At 46.2% G+C, this 25,026-nt stretch overlaps 1 long non-coding RNA gene across 4 annotated transcripts in view; it reads right to left on the bottom strand.

Annotated features, from left to right (window-relative positions):
* Positions 1 to 25,026, bottom strand: part of LOC141100225 (uncharacterized) — a 195,271-nt gene that overhangs the window by 117,887 nt on the left and 52,358 nt on the right. The window contains exon 1 of one of the 4 annotated variants that reach the window (XR_012234651.1): positions 6,598 to 6,735. The exons of the other annotated variants lie outside the window; for them this stretch is intronic. This is a non-coding gene — a long non-coding RNA (uncharacterized lncRNA). Of the gene's footprint in view, positions 1 to 6,597; positions 6,736 to 25,026 lie in introns of those variants that run through there. 4 annotated transcript variants of the gene reach the window in all.

Raw genomic sequence — 25,026 nt, 5'->3', positions numbered from 1 at the left:
ACCCAGGCATGGTATGTGAAAAGAACTCCATAAAGTAATCTGAAATGTGGGCTGCCGCATCCGTAACTTTTGGTGGGGGTGAAGGACACAAGGAAAGGGGTTTTTTTATGACCAGAACCCTGCACTGAGGACTCCGTGCTTGCAGGTTTCGAACGTTCAGAAGAGGAGGCAATAAAGCTGGTGGCTGTTTCGGCAATGTATGCCAAGACCTGTTCCTGATGCTCCGGCTTTAAAAGCGTTTTTCCTACTCCAAGAAAAGGCAACCTTACAGGCCTTCTTGGGCCAGACTATGATGCAGGCTCAACACCTCCTGCCTTAGCTGCTATTGTGCTTTTGCCAGAACCAGCCTATGCACCACCACCATCAGTACCAGCTGCGCCCCCCTGCCCACGTCCGTGGACTCTTCCACTATACTTCCTCATGTTTTGGAAAATTTACCAAAAATACCAGCAGAGAAATGGTACTGTATGAGTGGCGTCCAGCTGTGTAAGGTGTATTAAAAAAATTAAATCTACATATATATTTTGTTAGTCACAGACGCTCTCACAGTATGTATTGGACCATAATCCAACAAGCAGATATACGGAACTGTATCAGAAGTGTACAGCTGTATATGTTTTTTGTGTAAATAACAATTTCCGTATATGTATTTACGGAGTGTCACACACACACACGCTGACTCTGTATAGATGTGACTGTAATGCGAACGGCAGACATACAATATTGTTTGAGAATCGGACAACTCTATACGGTGTGTGTATGGAAAATTGTCAATCTCCGTCTATTTGTATAGAGACTGACACACGCTGTCTCTGTCTAGTTTTGACCGTTATCAAACAGCAGATATACGTAACTGTTTGTAAAGCGGACAGCACTCTAAGGTTTAGTTCTGGAAAAACGGAAAAACTCCTCGGCTTTCTTTTCCAGAGTCACACACAGACAGCTTATATTTGTCCGTGATACAAGGCGGTACACGGTAGTGCGTGAGGAGCGTACACCGCTATATGGTGTGTGAAAAAATGAACACTCGGTAACTGACCAGAACAAAATAATAAAAGTTGGAGTGCTTTGAAAAAAGCAGTTTGAACAGCAGTGTGCACTAGGGTGACCGGATCTCATATGGGGGGGAAAAAATGTCAGAATCTTGTTCGTCTGGACCCCACAAAACGATTCCCCTTTCCAGATATTGAGAGAGCCAAAATTTCAGCTCGATCAAACGACGTTAACCCGTGCCGCTCGTCGCTCAAAGTTTGAAAAAATCCAAATTGAGGTATTTTAAGATTTAGGTATTTTTCATAGTCTGTTAGACTATAAAGAATGTGACAACAACATTGCAGAAATAGCCCTGACCAAAATTTCGAACCATTTGTGGTATTTGAATGCAGAGTTGGTGGGATTATCGTTTTTTGATCCCACCATTACAGACAATGAAAAGTTGTTAATGGCTAGTAAATTGCTCAGTAGCACAGATGAACCATCAGAGCACGCTAACCTACATGAGTTGATAATTTTACATAGTTATCTAATCTATTCTAGAGCTTTTGTTAAAGTAGTTTTTGAAACGTCCGAATATAATGCTCGGCATTTGCTTACAACTTGCAGGACATATTGCTTTTGTTCTTCATCTTTTGTCAGAAGGTCGTTAAAGTTGGTTACTTCCTACCTCTTTTAATTTTTCTTTCCTAACTTTTGGATTTACAACCCTAGCGTGCTCTGATGGTTCATCTGTGCTACTGAGCAATTTATTAGCCATTAACAACTTTTCATTGTCTGTAATGGTGGGATCAAAAAACGATAATCCCACCAACTCTGCATTCAAATACCAGAAATGGTTCGAAAATTTGGTCAGGGCTATTTCTGCAATGTTGTTGTCACATTCTTTATAGTCTAACAGACTATGCAAAATACCTAAATCTTAAAATACCTCAATTTGGATTTTTTCAATCTTTGAGCGACGAGCGGCACGGGTTAACGTCGTTTGATCGAGCTCAAATTTTGGCTATCTCAATATCTGGAAAGGGGAATCGTTTTGTGGGGTCCAGACGGACAAAATTCCGACATCGATTTTTTGCGGTCACCCTAGTGTGCACACAGCAATACAGCTAGCAGGTAGCCTTAAAAGGCAGCCTAATCACCACCAGCGCTGCTGCATACAACAAAAATCCTCCCCTTTGACTGCACACTAACTGTACAGTGAAAACCGGTATCAGCAGAAGCAGTTTTTTTTCTTCTTCCCTGCCTAACGCTCTCCCTGTTCAGAATCAGCAGCAGCACCTCTCCCTATTCTAAGATCGGCAGAAATAAGATGGCGATCGGCGGTCACAGCCTTTTATACCAACTGTGATGCCACACAAAGCCAGCCAATCACTTTAATGCCCTTCTCTAAGATGGTGGTGGCCGCTGCCCGTGTCATCGCGTTGCCCACAGTGTGCGTCCACCTTCATTGGCTGAGAAAAGGAACTGGAAGCATTATTTGAAACGCGACTTTGGCGCTTTGATCGGCGACCTCATGGCCGACCTCACGCTACGGTCAGGTTTCGATCGGTGAAACCCTACTTTAGCTAAAGTCGGCTATTTTTGAATTTGATCCACCCATTTCCCTCCACTCTATGCATGACACTTTAAGTTTCTCATTCACTCCGCTGGCATCAGGGTTTTGCCACAAATTTGCACAGAAAAATAACAATACAAAAATGAACCAAATGTACAATGTGTGCACACAGCCTAAATTTTTGAACAAGTTTTTTGAGGGTTATATATTGATGTGGAAACCTGTTTCAAAAGTTTTAGGAGAAACTCAAAAGGTTTCACACGTTTGACAGTTTAGGTTAAATCAGGAAGTCGATTGATCTAAGATAAGAGCACACAACCGGTGTCTGTTAGTGTAAGGGCATGTCTGATCTCAGATACCCAGTCACAAGTTTTTATTAAAACACAGAGATGAGAAAAATAGGAATGTCTTTATATTGCCTAAGAGAGAAGCTACTATAATTGGGGAAAGAAAGTATTTTAATTGGAAATAACAAGAGTCATAAATTATGACTCCTACTGAAGTTTATTATGAATTCCGCAGAATTCCTTGACTAGCTCTGTCCAATTAACTAAACTTTCAAAAACAAAAAGATAGCTTATCACACAGATATCTCTCTATCAATTACAATGCCCTGTGGTATTGCTTTTATGAATAACACTTATAAAGCTAATATTAAAATATAAAATTATCAAAGATATATAGGTATTGCAATGTGGCTAATGGTCACATAGTTCATGGGAGGTATGTGTCACAGAGATGGCTTGTCTCTGTGATATAATATGGAGTATTTTCTCTAGTGCATAAAAGCACTAAGAAGTTCGTTTGTTGAACCTGGGACCAGGTTGCGTGTAGCTATGAGAGATGGGCGGGTCTGGCTACCCACATATCTCACTTCTGGGTGTGGTTACAGCCTATATAATGGAGGCTGTTGTTTGGCACATGCTCTGTGTCTTGGAAGTGAGAACTTCTCCTGTGTGTTTGGCTTCAGACCAAGCCTGAGTGCTGGAGATTACCCCAGCCTGTGCGCCTACAGGCCTGATGGAACAAAGCCCTGCTATGGACATTGTTACTTTGTTTTGCCTGATCTAAAGGCTGTTTATTTTCCGTTTGTGCTTCTGGGGTTTATGAAGCCATAAACCCATATGAACTCTTAAAGAAGCAAGCCTCCTGTTTTCCTCCTGTAGCACCCAAGTGAGTAAAACCTCTACAATTGGTACTAGATGTGGGGGCAGTGTTCCAAACAGAGATGTGAGACTGCTACAGGAAGGACAGAATGTCCTGGGTTATGTCGGTCACAAACCAGCAAGCATTACCAGACAAAATGGAGGACCTGCTGAAACACCTGTTCGAACAGGCTGTTGTTACAGCAGATCCAGCAGGAGTAACAGCAGCAGATGCCAGAGTCCAGCTGATGATGCCAACATCTGGAATGCAGTAAGAGGGGCTTTGCAGAAAATGACCCCCCAAGGATGACATTGAGGCCTTCCTGATGGTGTTTGAAAGGGTCGCAAAGAGGAAGAAACTCCCGCCAGAGCAGTGGGCAGAGGTTTTGGCAACATACTTGACGAGGCAACACCAGAAGGAATACTATGACTTAGCTTTGCAAGACACCAAGAGTGTGACATGCTAATAACTGAGATTCTCACGTGCTTGGGGGTGACAATGACTATCAAGGCACAGCATGTTCACCTCTGTGCATATCACTGGGACAAACCACCTTGCTCGCAATTGTTCAACCTGTTGCACCTGGTCCAGAAGTGGCTGCAACCAGAGTCCTCCACATCTTGCGCAGGTGGTAGAACGGGTGGTGACGGACCGGTTTATGCACTCCCTGTCGAGGTCTATACAGACTGGGGTTGCTCAGGGTGATCCCTGGAATGCTGATGAAATTGTCGGAATGGTCAAGAGATACCAAGGGATTGAAGTATCCTTGGGATGGCAGCCCACTCCATATTGGGGGTCCCAACAGGGGGTGGAGGTCCAAAAGGGGGTGGGGCATCAAAGGGGCAGGGGAGATGGTGTCCATGGTCACCAAGGGAATGTATTTGCTGGTGGAGCCATGGGCCAGATCATATAGCTGCGTGTTGTCCCCTGACCCCCGAGCAGAGGAACTGCAGCACAGATAGGATGCCATTGTTCATACTATGCATATCTGGCCTGCAGTGTGAACTCTCCACCCAACGAGGGGCCTCAAGTGTGTCCCGTGAAGGTGAATGGGCGGGAGGAGCAGTGATGCTAGACTCCAGGAGTTTAGTGACCCTTGCGAGGGCCACTTTTCCTTTCCAACTAATTCCAGGAAAGAAAGTCAGCATTCAGTTTATACATGGTGATGCTAAGGACTACTTTATGGCCAGAGTGGACATTGAAACAGCCTACGGTACTGAGTCCCACGATGTTGGTGTCTTTCAGGACTTGTTGCACCCTATTATTATAAGCTGGGTGAAGGGTTCTGAGCTTACTGGCGGGAAAAGGGAAACAGTGAAATCTAATAAGTAGAGATGGGTGAACCCGAACCTAAAGTTCAGCATCCGTATCGAACACCTACTGTTCGGGCACGGACTCCGAACACGGACTTCACCAGAAAGTCCATGTTACTGTTTGGGTTCGATTGCTCAAATACCCGGTATTTGTTGCGCTGTCATGTGCATGATATTGTGGCAAACATCGCTTCTGTTCAGCGGTGACATCATCCCTGCCAGTCAGAGAGCCGTGGTTTCAATGTCAAAAGACAGCATGAGTATAAACTTTACCTCCAGTCATTGGTTTCAGCTTACGGGACTACTGATCCCATTTTCTGACAACTGCTGCCGCTAATTACAGTGAGAGCAGCAGCAGTGGATGGGAGTATTCATCAGCCACTCCTGCGCTGAAAATAAATCATTTGAAAAAAATGGTGTGGGTTCCTCTGTATTTTTGCTAACCAGCCAGGCAAAACTCACTGCTGTGGGCTGCAGCCCTCAGCTGTCAGCTTCAGCAAGGCTAGTTAGTAAGAATAGAGGGGTCTCCATGCTGTTTTTTTTAATTATTTAAATAAATAATTAAAAAAAACAGCGTGGGTCCCCCATTTTTGACAACCAGCCTTGCTAAAGAAGACGGCTGGGGGCTGGTATTATGAGGCTGGTGAGGGGCCATGGATATTGCCCCCCAGCCTAAAAATAGCAGCCTTCAGCTGCCCAAGAAAGGCTCATCTCATAGATTAACCAATTCTGGCACTTTGCTGGACTCTGCCCATTGCCCTGTAGTGGTGGCAAGTGGAGTGATAGTTGGGGGGGTTGATGTCACCTTTGTATTGTTAGGTGACATCAAGCCCCAAAGTTAGTATTGGAGAGGTGTCAATAAGACGCCCCCATTACAAACCCCATAGTCACATTGTAAGACATTGGGACAGAACGACGGACAGGGATGGTATATTGTTGTTTTATTATTTTAATTTTATTACAGGAGATCGAGGGCTTCGGTGGAATTAGGCAAGGTCGTAAGTATAGCTTAATTAAGATTATTAAAGGAGTTGTGGCATTCTTTCAATTAACCCCTTTACCCTCAAGGGTGGTTTGCATATTAATGACAAGGCCAATTTTTACAATTCTGACTACTGTCCCTTTATGAGGTTATAACTCTGGAACCCTTCAATGTATCCCAGTGAATCTAACATGGTTTTCTAGGGACATATTATAATTTATGATAGTGGTAACATTTCTTTGATATAACTTGCATTTATTTGTGAACAAAATGGAAATTTGGCGAAAATTGTGAAAATTTCGCAATTTTCCAACTTTGAATTTTCATGCCCTTAAATCACAGAGATATGTCACATAAAATACTTAATAAGTAACATTTTCCACATGTTTACTTTACATCAGAACAATTTTGGAACAAAATTTTTTTTGTTAGGAAGTTATAAGCGTTAAAAAATTAAACAGCGATTTCTCATTTTTACAACACCATTTTTTTAGGGACCACATCACATTTGAAGTCACTTTGAGGGGTCTATATTATAGAAAATACCCAAAAGTGTTCCACAGCATGGATAAGGACTTGGGGATCCTAGTTAATGATAAACTTACCTGGAGCAGTCAGTGCCAGGCAGCAGCTGCCAAGGCAAACAGGATCATGGGTTGCATTAAAAGAGGTCTGGATGCACATGATGAGAGCATTATACTGTTTCTGTACAAATCCCTGGTTAGACTGAACATGGAGTACTGTGTACAGTTTTGGGCATTGGTGCTCAGGAAGGATGTAATGGAGCTAGAGTGAGTACGAAGGGGGGGCAGCAAAATTAATAAATGGGATGGAGGAACTACAATACCCAGAGAGATTAGCAAAATTAGGATTATTTAGTCTAGAAAAAAGATGACTGAGAGATAATCTAATAACCATGTATAAGTATATAAGGGGAACTATACAAATATCTCTCCGAGGATCTGTTTATACCAAGGAAGGTAAGGTGTCCGTCACAAGGGGGCATTCGATGTGTCTGGAGGAGAGAAGGTTTTTCCACCAACATAGAAGAGGATTCTTCACTTTTAGGGCAGTGAGAATCTGGAATTCCTTGCTTGAGGAGTGTTGATGGTGAACTCAGTTGAGTGGTTCAAGAGAGGCCTGGATGTCTTCCTGGAATATAGCAATATTGTATCTTACAGTTATTAGGTTATTTAGAAGGACGTATAGCTGGGGATTTATTCTGACGGAATATAGGCTGAACTGGAGGGACAAATGTATTTTTTCAGCTTTGCTAACTATGTTACTATTCAATTACTTTTAGAGAGCACAGAAATGTTCACAGACCACATATCACTGTATGTTTAAGAAATAGAAGCCTACAAAATGTTTAGAAGCTTTTTAACAGTTTTAGAGATCACAGAAATGTTCACAGACCAAGTAACACACTGTATGGCTGAGAGATAGAAGCGTACAAAATTCTTAAAAGCTTTTGTCCTCTTTTAGAGATCACAGAAATGTTCAAAGACAACATAACACTGTATATCTGAGAAATGTAAACCTATAACATTTTAAAAGCTTTTTATCAGTTTTAGAGATCTCAGAAATATTCACAGACAACACTGTATTTATGTTATGCAGGGCTTAGGTCAAAGGAGGCTGAAATACCCGGGGCCCCTGAGGAGTCCCTCAAACCCTCAACCCAGGGTTTTTGCTAATGGTGCAAATGCCTGAGCCTCCAACCTTTCCTTATCTCCTGCTCAGCCCTAAGCTGAACCCTCCACCCTCCACCCAGTGAGTCGTCAAACCACCAAAGCCCACACAGAAATGACAGACAGGGAGAACTTAAACCACACTGCGCTGCAAACACACCGGACAATACTGTAATGTGAACAGGGCAAAACAAATCACAAATATAGGAAGGCGAAAAGTTAACAACGGATCATACGACACCAGATATGAATTTCTTGCTCCAACACCACCTCTCCATACCGGAACCACTTGGCATAAAACACAAGCTATAATCGGCGAAGTCCACAGGCCAGCACGACTATTTAAAGACCGTGGGCGTTACCAAACATCCCACCTGATCTCCAGCTAGATTAACCCCCGATAACCTGAGTAAAATCAAGCCGGCGCCACTGAGGCTATAGTGGATGGAGATGGAACTACCGCTGCCTGCCGGATGCTGTGGTGTGAATAGCATCCGACATGACAGTACCCCATCTTCTACGTGGGACCCCAGGGCCCTCAAGACTCATAGGACCCGGCTTGTCCGGATGACGGCGGTGAAAGGAACTGACCAGCCGATCCGCATGTATGTCCGAGGCTGGTACCCAAGACCTCTCCTCCGGACCATACCCCCGCCATTGTACCAAATACTGAAGAGAACGGCGCAGTACTCGAGAGTCCACCACCTTGGAGACTTCAAACTCTAAATCGCCATCCACCATGACTGGAGGTGGCATCGGCATCGTGTCCACAGAGCCTACCACCTTTTTCAATAAAGCCCTGTGAAACACGTTGTGTATCTTGTATACCACAGGAAGTTCCAACCGATAAGCAACCGGGTTAATGATGGCAGCAATCTTAAAAGGGCCAATAAACCTTGGACCCAATTTCAATGATGGAATTTTGAGTTTTATGTTTTTAGTAGCTAACCACACCCAATCACCCACACACAGGTCCGGACCTGGCACGCGTCTAGCGTCAGCCACACGTTTGTACCTTGCACTCATGCTCAGCAATCGCTGTTTCACACTCCTCCAGACCGATGATAGTTGAACTCCTAACCGGTCCTCCTCTGGGACGCCCCCAGAGCCCCCCTGACACAAGGTACAAAATTGAGGATGGTGCCCATAAACACAAAAGAACGGAGACTCACCCGATGATTCTTGGAGGTGATTATTTAATGCGAACTCGGCCAAGGGAAGGAACGTCGACCACTCCTCTTGGTTGTCAGACACAAAACATCGCAAATGCTGCTCCAGATTTTGATTCATGCACTTAGTTTGACCATTTGACTGCGGATGAAACGCCGACGAATGAGACAACTTGATCCCCAATCGTGAGCAAAAAGCTTTCCAAAACTTCGCCACAAACTGGGTCCCCCTATCAGACACTATGTCTGACGGAACTCCGTGTAGTCTGACCACCTCCTGCACAAAGACCTGAGCCAACGTTTTCGCGTTGGGCAAGGAAGGCAACGACACAAAATGCGCCATCTTCGAAAATCGATCAACCACCACCAGGATGACCGTGTTCCCCGCCGAGGCAGGCAAGTCCGTGATAAAGTCCATGGAGATTTCTGTCCATGGCCTACTAGGTATCCCCAGAGGCTGTAGAGTGTCAGCAGGACGGGTTCTGGGCGACTTGGCCCTGGCGCACGTGATGCAAGCTGTCACGCATGAGACCACGTCCTGCCGGATTTTTGACCACCAGAAGCGGCGAGATACCAGCTCCAAGGTGCCTCTAACCCCTGGATGACCGGCCAGGACAGAGTCGTGGTGTTCCCCCAACACTTTAAGACGAAGATGAAGGGGTACGAATGACTTATTAGAGGGAAGTCCTGGCGGTACCTTCTCCTGGGCCTCGGCAATCTCCGCCTCTACCTCAGTCGTGAGAGCCGAAACCACTACACCTTCCTGGAGGATGGGTACCGGATCTTCCTGAGGTTCTCCCCCCGGAAAACACCTGGACAAGGCATCCGCCTTGGTGTTTTTAGTCCCAGGACGGTAAGTCACCAGAAAGTTAAAACGTGTTAAAAACAATGCCCAGCGAGCCTGCCTGGGAGACAGACGCTTGGCCGACTCCAGAGAGAGCAGGTTTTTATGGTCGGTGATGACCGTGACCTGGTGGGCCGCCCCCTCCAGGAAGTGTCGCCATTCCTCAAAAGCCAATTTGATGGCCAACAACTCCCTGTTGCCGATGTCGTAATTCCGTTCGGCAGGCGACAGCTTCTTGGAGAAGTAGGCGCATGGACGCATATTGCTCAAGGACGAGCCCTGTGACAGTACTGCCCCCACTCCCACTTCAGACGCATCGACCTCCACCGTAAAAGGTTTAGATACGTCCGGTTGCACCAGAATGGGGGCTGAAGCAAAACGGTTTTTCAGAAGCTCAAATGCACGCACCGCATCATCAGACCAGATAGCGAGATTGGTACCTTTTTTCGTCATGTCCGTGAGCGGTTTGGCTATAGTAGAGAAATTCTTAATAAACTTCCTCTAATAGTTGGCAAACCCAAGGAACCGCTGGAGCGCTTTTAGATTATCAGGCCGTTCCCATCGCAGCACCGCTTGCACCTTTGCGGCATCCATTTTAACCCCTTCCTGACATCAGACGTACTATCCCGTCCATGGGACCCGGGCCCCTATGCCCATGGACGGGATAGTACATCTACCGCGATCAGCGGCGCCCACGTGGTGAGCACCGCTGATCGCGGCCGGGTGTCAGCTGATTATCACAGCTGACACCCGGCACTATGTGTCAGGGGCGGTCACGGACCGCCCCCGACACGTTAACCCCTTGCACACCGCGATCAAACATGATCGCGGTGTACCGGGGGTTAAAGGGAAGCATCGGCAGGGAGGGGGCTCCCTCCGTGCTTCCCTGAGCCCCCCACGGCAGCGCAATGTGCAGCGCTGCTGCCAGGGGCTCCTTTCCTGCAGGCCCCCGAATCCAAGATGGCGACGGGGGCCTTCGGGGGCCTGCAGGAAGCTGGCTTCCTCAGTGCCTGCAAAGCGCAGGCATGAGGAAGCCTTGTGCACTGCCTGTGACAGATCGCTGATCTGTCACAGTGATCTGTGGTGTGACAGATCAGCGATCTGTCACAGAACAGTGATGTCCCACCTGGGACTATTTAATAAAGTAAAAAAAAAATTAAAAGAAAGTGTTAAAATAATTTTAAAAAAATCGCCAAATAAATTACAAAAAAAAAAAAATATTCCCCCAAATAAATCCATTTTTTGAAAATAAAAAAAACAAACAATAAAAGTACACATATTAGGTATCGCCGCGTCCGTAACGACCCGCCCTATAAAACTGTCCCATTAGTTAACCCCTGTAGAGAACCCCTTAAAAAATAAAAATAAAAAACAAAGCAAAAAATAATGATTAATTATCATACTGCCAAACAAAAAGTGTAATAACTCGCGATCAAAAAGACGCATATAAATATCCATGGTACCACTGAAAACGTCATCTTGTCCCGCAAAAAACGAGCCAAGACACAGCATCATCAGCGAAAAAATAAAAAAGTTATAGCTCGCAGAATAAAGCGATACAAAAATAATTATTTTTTATATAAAATAGTTTTCATTGCATAAAACCGACAAAACATAAAAAAACGACCTAAATGAGGTATCGCTGTAACCGTACTGACCCGAAGAATAAAACCGCTTTATCAATTTTACCGCATGCGGAACGGTGTAAACGCACCCCCCCAAAAGAAATTCATGAAACGCTGGTTTTTGTTCATTCTGCGTCCCAAAAATCGGAATAAAAAGCGATCAAAAAATGTCACGTGCCCGAAAATGGTACCAATAAAAACGTCAACTCGTCCCGCAAAAAATAAGACCTCACATGACTCAGTGGGTCAAAATCCGGAAAAATTATAGCTCTCAATATGTGGTGATGCAAAAACTATTTTTACAATAAAAAGCGTCTTTTAGCGTGCGACAGCCGCCAAACATAAAAACCGCCTTAAATAGTAAATCAAACCCCCCGTTATCACCCCCTTAGTTAGGGAAAAATAATAAAATTAAAAAAAATGTATTTATTTCCATTTTTCCATTACGGTTAGGGTTAGGGCTAGGGTTAGGGTTAGGGTAGGGTTAGGGTTAGGGTTAGGGCTAGGGCTAGGGTTAGGGCTAGGGCTAGGGTTAGGGCTAGGGCTAGGGCTAGGGTTAGTGTTAGGGCTGAGATTTGGGGTGTGTTGGGGTTCGGGTTGGAGTTAGAATTGGGGGTTTCCACTGTTTGGGCACATCAGGGGCTCTCCAAATGCAACATGGCGTCTGATTTCATTTCCAGCCAATTCTGAGTTGAAAAAGTCAAATGGTGCTCCTTCCCTTCCAAGCTCTGACATACGCCCAAACAGTGTTTTACCCCCACATGTAGGGTATCAGCCTACTCAGGACAAATTGCAAAACAATTGTTGGGGTCCAATTTCTCCTGTTACCCTTAGGAAAATAGAAAATTGGGGGCAAAAATCATTTTTGTGGAAAAAAATGATTTTTTTATTTTCACGTCCGAGCGTTATAAACTTCTGTGAAGCACTTGGGGGTTCAAAGTGCTCACCACACATCTAGATAAGTTCCGTGGGGGGTCTGGTGTCCAAAATGGGGTCACTTGTGGGAAGTTTCAATAGTTTAGGTACATCAGGGGCTCTCCAAACGCACATGACACCCGCAGACCATTCCATCAAAGTCTGCATTCCAAAACGTCACTGCTTCCCTTCCAAGCCCCGACGTGTGTCCATACAGTAGTTTTCTCCCACATATGGGGTGTCAGCGTACTCATGACAAATTGGACAACAACTTTTACGGTCCAATTTCTCCTGTTACCCTTGGGAAAATAAAAAAATTGGGGACTAATTGATCATATTTGTGGAAAAAATACGATTTTTTTTATTTTCATGCCCGGGCATTATAAACTTCTGTGAAGCCCTTGGGGGTTCAAAGTGCTCACCACACATCTAGATAAGTTCCTTAGGGGGTCTCGTTTCCAAAATGGGGTCATTTGTGGGGGGTTTCCACTGTTTAGGTACATTAGTGGCTCTCCAAAGGCAACATGACACCCGCAGACCATTCCATCAAAGTCTGCATTCCAAAACGTCACTACTTCCCTTCCGAGCCCTGACGTGTGTCCATACAGTAGTTTTCTCCCACATATGGGGCGTCAGCGTACTCATGACAAATTGGACAACAACTTTTGGGGTTCAATTTCTCCTGTTACCCTTGGGAAAATAAAAAAATTGGGGACTAATTGATCATGTTTGTGGAAAAAATACGATTTTTTTATTTTCATGCCCGGGCACTATAAACTTCTGTGAAGCCCTTGGGGGTTCAAAGTGCTCACCACACATCTAGATAAGTTCCTTAGGGGGTCTAGTTTTCAAAATGGGGTCATATGTGGGGGGTTTCCACTGTTTAGGTACATTAGGGGCTCTCCAAAGGCAACATGACACCCGCAGACCATTCCTTCAAAGTCTGCATTCCAAAACGTCACTACTTCCCTTCCGAGCCCCGACGTGTGCCCATACAGTAGTTTTCTCCCACATATGGGGTATCAGCATACTCAGGACAAATTAGACAACAAGTTTTGGGGTCCAATTTCTCCTGGTACCCTTGGGAAAATAAAAAAATGGTGACTAAAAGATCATGTTTGTGGAAAAAATACGAATTTTTTATTTTCACGCCCGGGTGTTATAAACTTCTGTGAAGCACTGGGGGGTTCAAAGTGCTCACCACACATCTAGATAAGCTCCTTGGGGGGTCTAGTTTACACAATGGTGTCACTTGTGGGGGGTTTCCACTGTTTAGGTACATCAGGGGTTTTCCAATCGCGACATGGTGTCCGATCTCAATTCCAGCCAAAAACGTCAAATGGCGCTGCTTCCCTTCCGAGCTCTGCCATGCGCCCAAATAGTGGTTTACCCCCACATGTGGGGTATCAGTGTACTCAGGACAAATTGCACAATAACTTTTAGGGTCCTGTTACCCTTGGAAAAATAAGAATTGAGGGTGAAAAGATCATTTTTGTGGAAAAAATATGATTTTTTAATTGTACGGCTTTATGTTATAAACTTCTGTGAAGCCCTTGGGGGTTCAAAGTTCTCACCACACATCTAAATAAGTTCATTAGGGGGTCTAGTTTCCAAAATGGTGTAATTTGTGGGGGGTTTCAACTGTTTTGGTACATCAGGGGTTTTCCAATCGCGACATGGTGTCCGATCTCAATTCCAGCCAAAAACGTCAAATGGCGCTGCTTCCCTTCCGAGCTCTGCCATGCGCCCAAATAGTGGTTTACACCCACATGTGGGGTATCAGCGTACTCAGGACAAATTGCACAATAAATTTTAGGGTCCTGTTACCCTTGGAAAAATAAGAATTGAGGGTGAAATGATGATTTTTGTGGAAAAAATATGATTTTTTAATTGTACGGCTTTATGTTATAAACTTCTGTGAAGCCCTTGGGGGTTAAAAGTTCTCACCACACATCTAGATAAGTTCCTTAGGGGGTCTAGTTTCCAAAATGGTGTCATTTGTGTGGGGTTTCCACTGTTTTGGTACATCAGGGGTTTTCCAATCGCGACATGGCGTCCGATCTGAATTCCAGACAATTTTGCATTGAAAAAGTCAAACGGCGCTCCTTCCATTCTGAGCTCTGCCATGCGCCGAAACAGTTGTCCCCCCCCCCACATATCAGGTATCAGCATACTCAGGACAAATTGCACAATAACTTTTGCAGTCCAATTTCTCCTGTTACCCTTGGTAAAATAAAAAAAATTGAACCTGAAGTGTTTTTTTGTGAAAAAAAGTTAGATGTTCATTTTTTTTTAAATATTCAAAAAAATTCCTGTGAAGCACCTAAAGGGTTAATAAACTTCTTGAATGTGGTTTTGAGCACCTTAAGGGGTGCAGTTTTTAGAATGGTGTCACTTTTGGGTATTTTCTATCATATAGACCCCTCAAAGTGGCTTCAAATGTGATGTGGTCCGTAAAAAAAAAATGGTGTTGTAAAAATGAGAAATCGCTGGTTAACTTTTAACCCTTATAATTTCCTAACAAAAAAAAATTTTGGTTCCAAAATTGTGCTGATGTAAAGTAAACATATGGGAAATGTTAGTTATCAAGTTATTTGGGTGCCATATCTCTGTGATTTAAGGGCATAAAAATTCAAAGTTGGAAAATTGCGAAATTTTCAAAATTTTCGCCAAATTTCCGTTTTTCTCACAAATAAACGCAAGTTATTTGAATGAAATTTTGCCACTAACATGAAGTACAATATGTCATGAGAAATCGATGTCAGAATCATCAGGATCCATGGAAGCGTTCCAGAGTTATGACCTCATAAAGGTACAGTGGTCAGAATTGTAAAAATTGGCCCGGTCATGAACGTGCAAACCACCCTTGGGGGTGAAGGGGTTAAACCCTGCGGCGCATACAATATAACTAGAGTTGAGCGACTTTTGGTTTTTTAGGGTCGCGTTTCGTTTCGTGAAACCCGACTTTTCCAAAAGTCGGGTCGAGCAAGATCGTCCGATTATAGGGAAAAGTCGGGGTCGTCCCGAAACACGAAACCCAATGTAAGTCAATGGGGAATAAAAGTCGGCAGTGAGAGGAGGACAGGAAACACACCAACAGTGCCCATTTGAATGTCAAAAGCATCAATTCTTCTTACTTAAGCTTGTCAACCTTAATTAACTTCATAATACAAGTTGCGCACTGAAAAATGGGGGTTATTTGGCTACAGACTGTGGGGGGGGAGGGCTGGCTCCAGGTTTTCATGTGCCCTGGGCGAAAGAGCGCCCCTTTAACACATACCACAACTCATCATGCTCCGATACGGCAGAGAAATAGCGGTATAGTACAATGGAAAATACCTCACTTTTTACATCTCATGACGAGGCCCATCTATTTCTCCATACAGAATCATTGGTCCCATATAATGTTTGAAACAGTATATGATGAGCTCCACATAATGCTACAGTATATGTTGGTACCCATGGATGAAGCTCTACTGTCTTATGGGCCCAAATAATGCTCCAAACATAATGGGCCCCATTTCTAATTCTCTAGTGTATAATGGGCCCTGTAAATGCTGCTCCAGTGTCTGATGTCCACCTTTGGAATGTTCCAGTGTATGGTGGGCCCCATCTATCATTCTCAGACGGTGTTAGGCCCAGTATGGATTGCACGTGATTGCACAAAGGTTAGAAAGGGTACCGTATCCCCAGATAACATGTATGGATAGCGTACACATTCAAAATATATGTCTCAGGAGGCAGGCTCAGACGGTGTTAGGCCCAGTATGGATTGCACGTGATTGCACAAAGGTTAGAAAGGGTACCGTATCCCCGGATAACATGTATGGATAGCGTACACATTCAAAATATATGTCTCAGGAGGCAGGCTCAGACGGTGTTAGGCCCAGTATGGATTGCACGTGATTGCACAAAGGTTAGAAAGGGTACCGTATCCCCAGATAACATGTATGGATAGCGTACACATTCAAAATATATGTCTATAGATCAGGAGGCAGGCTCAGACGGTGTTAGGCCCAGTATGGATTGCACGTGATTGCACAAAGGTTAGAAAGGGTACCGTATCCCCGGATAACATGTATGGATAGCATACACATTCAAAATATATGTCTCAGGAGGCAGGCTCAGACGGTGTTAGGCCCAGTATGGATTGCACGTGATTGCACAAAGGTTAGAAAGGGTACCGTATCCCCAGATAACATGTATGGATAGCGTACACATTCAAAATATAAGTCTCAGGAGGCAGGCTCAGACGGTGTTAGGCCCAGTATGGATTGCACGTGATTGCACAAAGGTTAGAAAGGGTACCGTATCCCCGGATAACATGTATGGATAGCGTACACATTCAAAATATATGTCTCAGGAGGCAGGCTCAGACGGTGTTAGGCCCAGTATGGATTGCACGTGATTGCACAAAGGTTAGAAAGGGTACCGTATCCCCAGATAACATGTATGGATAGCGTACACATTCAAAATATATGTCTCAGGAGGCAGGCTCAGACGGTGTTAGGCCCAGTATGGATTGCACGTGATTGCACAAAGGTTAGAAAGGGTACCGTATCCCCGGATAACATGTATGGATAGCGTACACATTCAAAATATATGTCTATACATCAGGAGGCAGGCTTAGACGGTGTTAGGCCCAGTATGGATTGCACGTGATTGCACAAAGGTTAGAAAGGGTACCGTTTCCCCGGATAACATGTATGTATAGCGTACACATTCAAAATATATGTCTCAGGAGGCAGGCTCAGATGGTGTTAGGCCCAGTATGGATTGCACGTGATTGCACAAAGGTTAGAAAGGGTACCGTATCCCCGGATAACATGTATGGATAGCGTACACATTCAAAATATATGTCTCAGGAGGCAGGCTCAGACGGTGTTAGGCCCAGTATGGATTGCACGTGATTGCACAAAGGTTAGAAAGGTTACCATATCCCAAGATAACATGTATGGATAGCGTACACATTCAAAATATATGTCTATACATCAGGAGGCAGGCTCAGACGGTGTTAGGCCCAGTATGGATTGCACGTGATTTCACAAAGGTTAGAAAGGGTACCGTATCCCCGGATAACATGTATGGATAGCGTACACATTCAAAATATATGTCTATACATCAGGAGGCAGGCTCAGACGGTGTCAGGCACAGTATGGATTTGACGGCCCAGATTACACAGCGGAGGAGCAGGGAGAGGTAAAGATTGCAAATGCTGGGGCCCTGCCCAAGCAAGGGGGGCACACTCGTGGGCGTCGGTACTGGCACTGGGCCCCTCATAGTACAGCGGTGTGTCTGACGGCGGGTGTGCACCACCACCGTCAGAGACACTTGATTGCACTATGAGGGACCCTGTGCCAGTGCCCACGCCCAAGAGTCGGCCTACCCACCTGTCCAGGGCAACGGCACTCGCACGGTGTCGTGCGCTAGGTGGTGACCCCGGCCATGGGGGGGGGGAGGCAGCACAGTTAGGGAGTTTTAGAAAGTGGCATATGTTGATGTTGGACATTCAGCTGATGCAAAAGGCGAAATAGGTGAAGTACCAGGAAGAGGTGGACCAAAGCAAGCCATTTTTCTGTCACCCTATGTGTCATCAGGGGAAGGTGGGACAAAATCCTTGGAAACCCATGCGTGGTTCATTTTAATGAAGGTTAGATCATCCACATTTTGGGTTGACAGACGGGTCCTTTTTTCTGTCAGGATTGATCCAGCTGCACTGAAGACTCTTTCCGATAGCACACTTGCAGCTGGGCAAGCGAGCTCCTGTAAGGCATATTGGGCCAATTCAGGCCAGGTGTCCAGATTAGCGGCCCAATAGTCAAAGGGGAATGACCTGTGTGGGAGAACATCGATATGGGAGGAAAAGTAGTTTGTAACCATAGCTGACAACTGCTGTCTCCTGTCACTTTCCATCGATGCACTATTACCAGTTGTGTGAGCGGTATTTGAAAAATCAGTCCACAACATTGTCATGAAACCCCTGTCTCCAATGCCACTTCTGCTGTGTGCACCACGAACACCTCTGCCAAGCTGCCCCCGGCCCGTACGGCTCGTGTGAGAACCATCACCGCTGCTGTGTGCTGGGAATGCCTCAAGCAACCGATTTACCAGAGTTGCTTGTTTATTAGCCAATATTAGGTCAAGGTTCTCCTGTGGCATGATGTTTTGTAATTTGCCTTTATAGCGTGGATCCAGGATGCTGGCCAACCAGTAGTCGTCATTGTTCATCATTTTGGCAATGCGGGGGTCCCTTTTTTGGATCCGCAAGGCATAATCTGACATGTGGGCCAATGTTCCCGGTGTCAATGATGCACTGCAAGTGCTGGGTGGAGGAGCACTTTCTGGCAAATCCACATCCCTCCAGTCACGCACAAACCCTGTACCAGACCTTGCCACGCCAACATTTTCACTTGCCCCACGAGATGAATCCTCCTCCCCTAAGTAATCATCCCCATCATCATCCTCCTCCTCCTCTTCTTCCTCCACCTCGTCCAGGAGAGGTCCCTGAGCAGACAATGGCTGAATGTCATCAAGGATTCCCTCCTCCTCTTCCTCCTCATCAACATTGGCTGCAGACGCCTGCTCCTTAAGGTGCGTCAAAGTTTGCATGAGCAGACGCATAAGTGGGATGCTCATGCTTAGGATGGCGTCGTCTGCGCTTACCAGCTGTGTGCATTCCTCAAAACACTGAAGGACTTTACAAAGGTCTTTCAGCTTCGACCACTGCACACCTGTCAACTCCATGTCTGCTCTCAAAGTGCCTGGCCGTGTATCCTCCCACAAATGCATTATGGCCTGCCTCTGCTCGCACAGCCGCTCCACCATGTGCAGGGTGGAGTTCCACCTTGTTGCAATGTCGATAATGAGGCGGTGGTTGGGAAGGTGGAGCAATCGCTGCAGCTTCTGCATACGAACGGAGTGTACAGGCGACCGGCGGATGTGCGCGCACAGTCTTCGCACCTTCTGGAGCAGGGCTGTTAACTCCAGATAATTTTTGAGGAAGCACTGCACCACCAGGTTCAAGGTGTGAGCCAAGCAAGGTAAGTGGCTGAGTTTTGAAAGGGCTATGGCTGCCACAAAATTACGGCCGTTATCACTAACTACCTTGCCTGCCTCAAGATGTACACTGCCCAGCCATGACTCAGTTTGTCGCTTCAAGTACTCGGCCAGCACCTCGGCGGTGTGTCTGTCGCCCAAACACATCATCTGCAACACAGCCTGCTGACGCTTTCCACTAGCTGCTCGATAGGGGGACACATCGTGTGCAACAGTGGCAGCTGCAGATGGAGTGCTCGTACGACTGCGCTCTGTGGACGAGCTTTCGCTTCTGGAGGAGGAGGAGGAGGGTCAAACGCCTACAGCCAACTGTTTCCTATACCGTGGGCTAGGCAGCACTGTCCCACCACCGCTGTCCCCTGTGGACCCTGCATCCCCCACATTAACCCAGTGCACAGTGATGGACACGTAACGGCCCTGGCCATGCCAACTGGACCATGCATCAGTTGTGAGGTGCACCTTTCCGCTCACTGACTGCTTGAGTGCATGGACAATGCGGTCTTTCACATGGTGGTGGAGGGCTGGGATGGCTTTGCGAGAGAAGAAGTGGCGACTGGGTAGGTCATAGCGTGGTACTGCATAGGCCATGAGTTCGCGGAAAGCTGTGCTTTCCACCAACCGAAAGGTCATCATCTCAAACGAGATTAGTTTGGCAATGTGGGCGTTCAAACCCAGTGTACGCGGATGAGAGACTGAGTACTTTCTTGACCTACTCATAGTGTCTGGGAGGGTGAGCTGGACTTGAGAGCTGCATATGGTGGAAGTAGCGGTGGACAGGGCGGACTGAGAGAGGGTTGATGATGGTGATGGAGTTGGTGTTCTTTCTGATGGCCTAGAATCAGTCTTTCGTTGATATAACAGTGGGATTCCCTGACTGCTGTGGTCTTGCAACGACACCTCAACATTTGCTGCTGTGCTAACCGGTGGGCTTACAGTGGGGGAAACAATGTAGCGTTGCTGACTACCTTCGTTGTGATCAGTTGCACATGTGGCACTTGAGGTTTGGTGTTGTGTCCACGCTTGCAAGTGCATGCTGGTTAAATGTCTAAGCATGCAACTGGTATTCAAATTTTTCAGATTTTTCCCTCGGCTAAAGGTCTTTGCGCACTTCTTACAGATAACCTTGGCCTGATCATGAGGATTTTGTTCAAAAAAGTGCCACACTGCACTCTTCCTACTTTGGCAGACATTTTGCGGCCTAGCACGCTGTGATCTTTTGACCCTCTGGACAAGCTGTCCAGCAACTCTTTTGATGTTTGGAACCTGTCTTTGGAGTGCTCCGGGCCTGCCAGATAACAGCTGTTGCGATGTCGATGTCTGCTGTGGATGCTCCTCATCTGAGCTATTGGAAGCAGCACCCTCTTCCCCCAATGGATGCCAATCTGGGTCAACAACTGGGTCATCCATCACCTCCTCTTCTATGTCATGTGCACCTTCCTCTGTGTCACCGTGTATGGTGGTATAGTGTGCGGGAAGGGGCACCTGAGTCTCATCAGGGTCAGAATCTGGCTCTGTACACTGCGAGGACAATGTAGTGCTCTGAGTGAATGTACCAGCAGAATCATCCATCAGCGGCTGTGCATCAGTGCACTCCATGTCAGATTCATCTTGGCCTGGGTAATTCACCATTTCACTTGATAATCCAGGCATGGTATGTGAAAACAGCTCCATGGAGTAATCAGTAGTATGGCCTGCGTCATCCTTCAATCTTGGTTGGGGTGAAGGACACAAGGAAAGGTGTGGCTCATGAACATGAGCCTCCAATGACGACTCAGTGCTTTTACTTTTTACAACTGAAGAAGAGGAGGCGATAGAGCTGGAGGCTGAGTCAGCAATGTAAGACAAAACTTTTTCCTGATGCTCTGGCTTTAAAAGCGGTTTGCCAACTCCTAGAAAACTAAGCGTTCGAGGCCTTATGTAGCCAGACGATGACGCAGGGTCAGCACCTCCTGCATTCGGTCCTATTTTGCTCTTGCCACTACCATCAGATCCACCACCAACACCATCATTACCAGCTGCCAACCCCCGCCCAATTCCACGGCCTCTTCCACCAGCCTTCCTCATTTTTGGTAGAAATGTAGACAAAATCCAACAAACTATATAGTAATGTAAAACAAGGTACAAGGTGTCTATAGGACAGGGGAGATTTTGAATTTCTGCAGACACTTGTGGACACTGGACACTTTTGGATTGTGTGAGGCCCACTGATATCTGAGCGCTATGTGACAGGCTCGATGGCACAGCTGTGACCAAAGTGACTAGAGGATAAGGGAGATTTTGAATCTCTGCACACACTTTTGGACACTGGATGGATACTTTTGGATTGTGTGAGGCCCACTGATATCTGAGCGCTATGTGACAGGCTCGATGGCACAGCTGTGACCAAAGTGACTAGAGGATAAGGGAGATTTTGAATCTCTGCACACACTTTTGGACACTGGACACTTTTGGATAGTGTGAGGCCCACTGATATCTGAGCGCTATGTGACAGGCTCGATGGCACAGCTGTGACCAAAGTGACTAGAGGATAAGGAAGATTTTGAATCTCTGCACACACTTTTGGACACTGGATGGACACTTTTGGATTGTGTGAGGCCCACTGATATCTGAGCGCTATGTGACAGGCTCGATGGCACAGCTGTGACCAAAGTGACTAGAGGATAAGGGAGATTTTGAATCTCTGCACACAATTTTGGACACTGGATGGACACTTTTGGATTGTGTGAGGCCCACTGATATCTGAGCGCTATGTGACAGGCTCGATGGCACAGCTGTGACAAAAGTGACTAGAGGATAAGGGAGATTTTGAATCTCTGCACACACTTTTGGACACTGGATGGACACTTTTGGATTGTGTGAGGCCCACTGATATCTGAGCGCTATGTGACAGGCTCGATGGCACAGCTGTGACCAAAGTGACTAGAGGATAAGGGAGATTTTGAATCTCTGCACACACTTTTGGACACTGGACACTTTTGGATTGTGTGAGGCCCAATGAATATCTGAGCGCTATGTGACAGGCTCGATGGCACAGCTGTGACAAAAGTGACTAGAGGATAAGGGAGATTTTGAATCTCTGCACACACTTTTGGACACTGGATGGACACTTTTGGATTGTGTGAGGCCCACTGTTATCTGAGCGCTATGTGACAGGCTCGATGGCACAGCTGTGACCAAAGTGACTAGAGGATAAGGGAGATTTTGAATCTCTGCACACACTTTTGGACACTGGATGGACACTTTTGGATTGTGTGAGGCCCACTGATATCTGAGCGCTATGTGACAGGCTCGATGGCACAGCTGTGACAAAAGTGACTAGAGGATAATGGAGATTGGATTGCTTTTAAAAAAGCAGTTTGCGGAGCAGTTTGTAAACAGCAATGCAGGAATGTCAGGAAGCCTTAGAAGGCAGCCCAACAACCAACACCACTGATACACCACTATATAGCCTCCCCTTGCACTGCACACACAGTGACTGGTGTGTTGTGCAGGCCAAATTGCTAGCAGCAGAAGCAGTTTTTTTGTCTTCTCAGCAGGACAAAAAAAAAAATTGGGATTGCTTTTAAAAAAGCAGTTTGCGGAGCAGTGGGTAAACAGCAATGCAGGAATGTCAGGAAGCCTTAGAAGGCAGCCCAACAACCAACACCACTGATACACCACTATATAGCCTTCCCTTGCACTGCACACACAGTGACTGGTGTGTTGTGCAGGCCAAATCGCTAGCAGCAGAAGCAGTTTTTTTGTCTTCTTCCCTGCCTAACGCTCTCCCTACAGAATCAGCAGCAACCTCTCCCTATACTAAGATCGGCAGAAGTAAGATGGCGGTCGGCGTGCATGCCCTTTTATACCCCCTGTGACGCCCACCAAAGCAAGCCAATCACTTGCATGCCCTTCTGAAAGATGGTGTTGACCCGTGCCTATGTCATCACGTTGCCCACAGTGTCCGTGGATCCTGATTGGCTGAAAAAGAGCGCAAAACAAACTTTTGAAACACGACTTTGGCGCGTAAGTCGCCGACCTCGTGGCCGACCTCATCCTAGGGTCGGGTTTCGTTTCATGAAACCCGACTTTGCCAAAAGTCGGCGACTTTTGAATTTTTTCGACTCGTTTCGCTCAACTCTAAATATAACCCAAAAAAGGCAACTCCTGAACAAAAAATACACATTTTTCAGGCTTAGCATAGAGCTTATTCTCACGGAGCAACTGTAACACCTGCCTGACATGCTCTAAATGAGTGTCCTGGTCGCTCGAATAGATGAGGATATCATCCAGGTACACAATCACAAATTTCCCCAGCACATGAGCGAATACATCATTTATGAAATGTTGGAAAACAGCAGGCGTGGTTGTCAACCCAAATGGCATAACTAGGCATTCAAAATGACCCTCAGGGGTATTAAATGCCGTCTTCCACTCATCCCCCTGACGGACCCTTATGAGGTTATATGCCCCCCTGAGGTCAAGTTTGGAAAACCACTTTGCACCAGCCACCTGGTTGAACAAATCAGGGATCAGAGGCATCGGGTAGTGATCACGGACCGTAATCTGGTTTAACTCCCGGAAATCCAGACACGGGCGTAACCCCCCATTTTTTTTCTTAATGAAGAAAAACCCTGCTGCTACAGGTGAGGATGAAGGCCGGATGTGCCCTTTACTTAAACTCTCCGCGATGTAGTCTTTAAGAGCTTGTCTCTCTGGACCAGAAATACTAAACATCCTAGCCTTTGGCAATTTAGCCCCGGGCTTTAACCTAATCTCACAGTCATAGGCTCGATTTGGAGGTAGTTCTGAGCAACCCCTCTCAGAGAATACGTCCGCAAAATCCAGCAACGCCTCCGGAAGGCTGAACTTCACGGTGGACACACATGTGGCCAAGCAATTTTCCTGGCTGAAATCGCTCCACTGAACTATGTCCTGGGTTCTCCAGTCAATCACCGGGTTGTGCTTGGACAACCATGGGAAACCCAGGACCATTTGTGCTGGGAGATTATTGAGTACCCTACATGTAACCCACTCAGAATGTAGGACCCCAATGTGGAGTTTAACCTCAGCTACAAACTCAGTAATATCCCCCTGTGGGAGGGGAGCGGCATTAATGGTAACCACGTGAATAGGATGAGGGAGTTTTTCGATCTTAAAACCTGCCATGCGTGCAAACTCCTCATCCATGAGATTGGTGGTGGAACCGCTATCCACAAACACTGATATGGGTAGCTCTCTGCCCTCAATAATAACCCTGGCAGGGAGCATACATTGAGATACCATTATGGAGGATAATTATACGCTCAGTTGGGCCTCCTCCATACCCTCTGTGCTTACCAGTTTTCCGCCGGTGTGACTTTCTTTGGTAGCACAGGACAAGCATTTACATAATGATCTCTTTTACCACAGTAAAAACATGCTCCATGCTTCCTGAACCCAGGAACGCGACGCTGCACATGTGATACCCCAGCGATTTGCATAGGTTCCGTGGGCTCACCTGCAGCAACCACACTTGCACCCCTGCTTTCCCCCAGGGGCAGAGTCCCTCAAACTAGGGAAAACCCTGTCTGACCCTCAACCCAGGGTTTTTCCTAATGGTGCAAATGCCTGAGCCTCCAACCTTTCCTTATCTCCTGCTCAGCTCTAAGCTGAACCCTCCACCCTCCACCCAGTGAGTCGTCAAACCACCAAAGCCCACACAGAAATGACAGACAGGGAGAACTTAAACCACACCGCGCCGCAAACACACCGG

Source organism: Dendrobates tinctorius, unplaced genomic scaffold (assembly GCF_039654945.1).
Source record: "Dendrobates tinctorius isolate UK_male_01 unplaced genomic scaffold, ASM3965494v1 ptg000103l, whole genome shotgun sequence".
Taxonomy (NCBI): Eukaryota; Metazoa; Chordata; class Amphibia; order Anura; family Dendrobatidae; genus Dendrobates; species Dendrobates tinctorius.
This window is presented reverse-complemented; position numbering and strand designations above follow the sequence as displayed.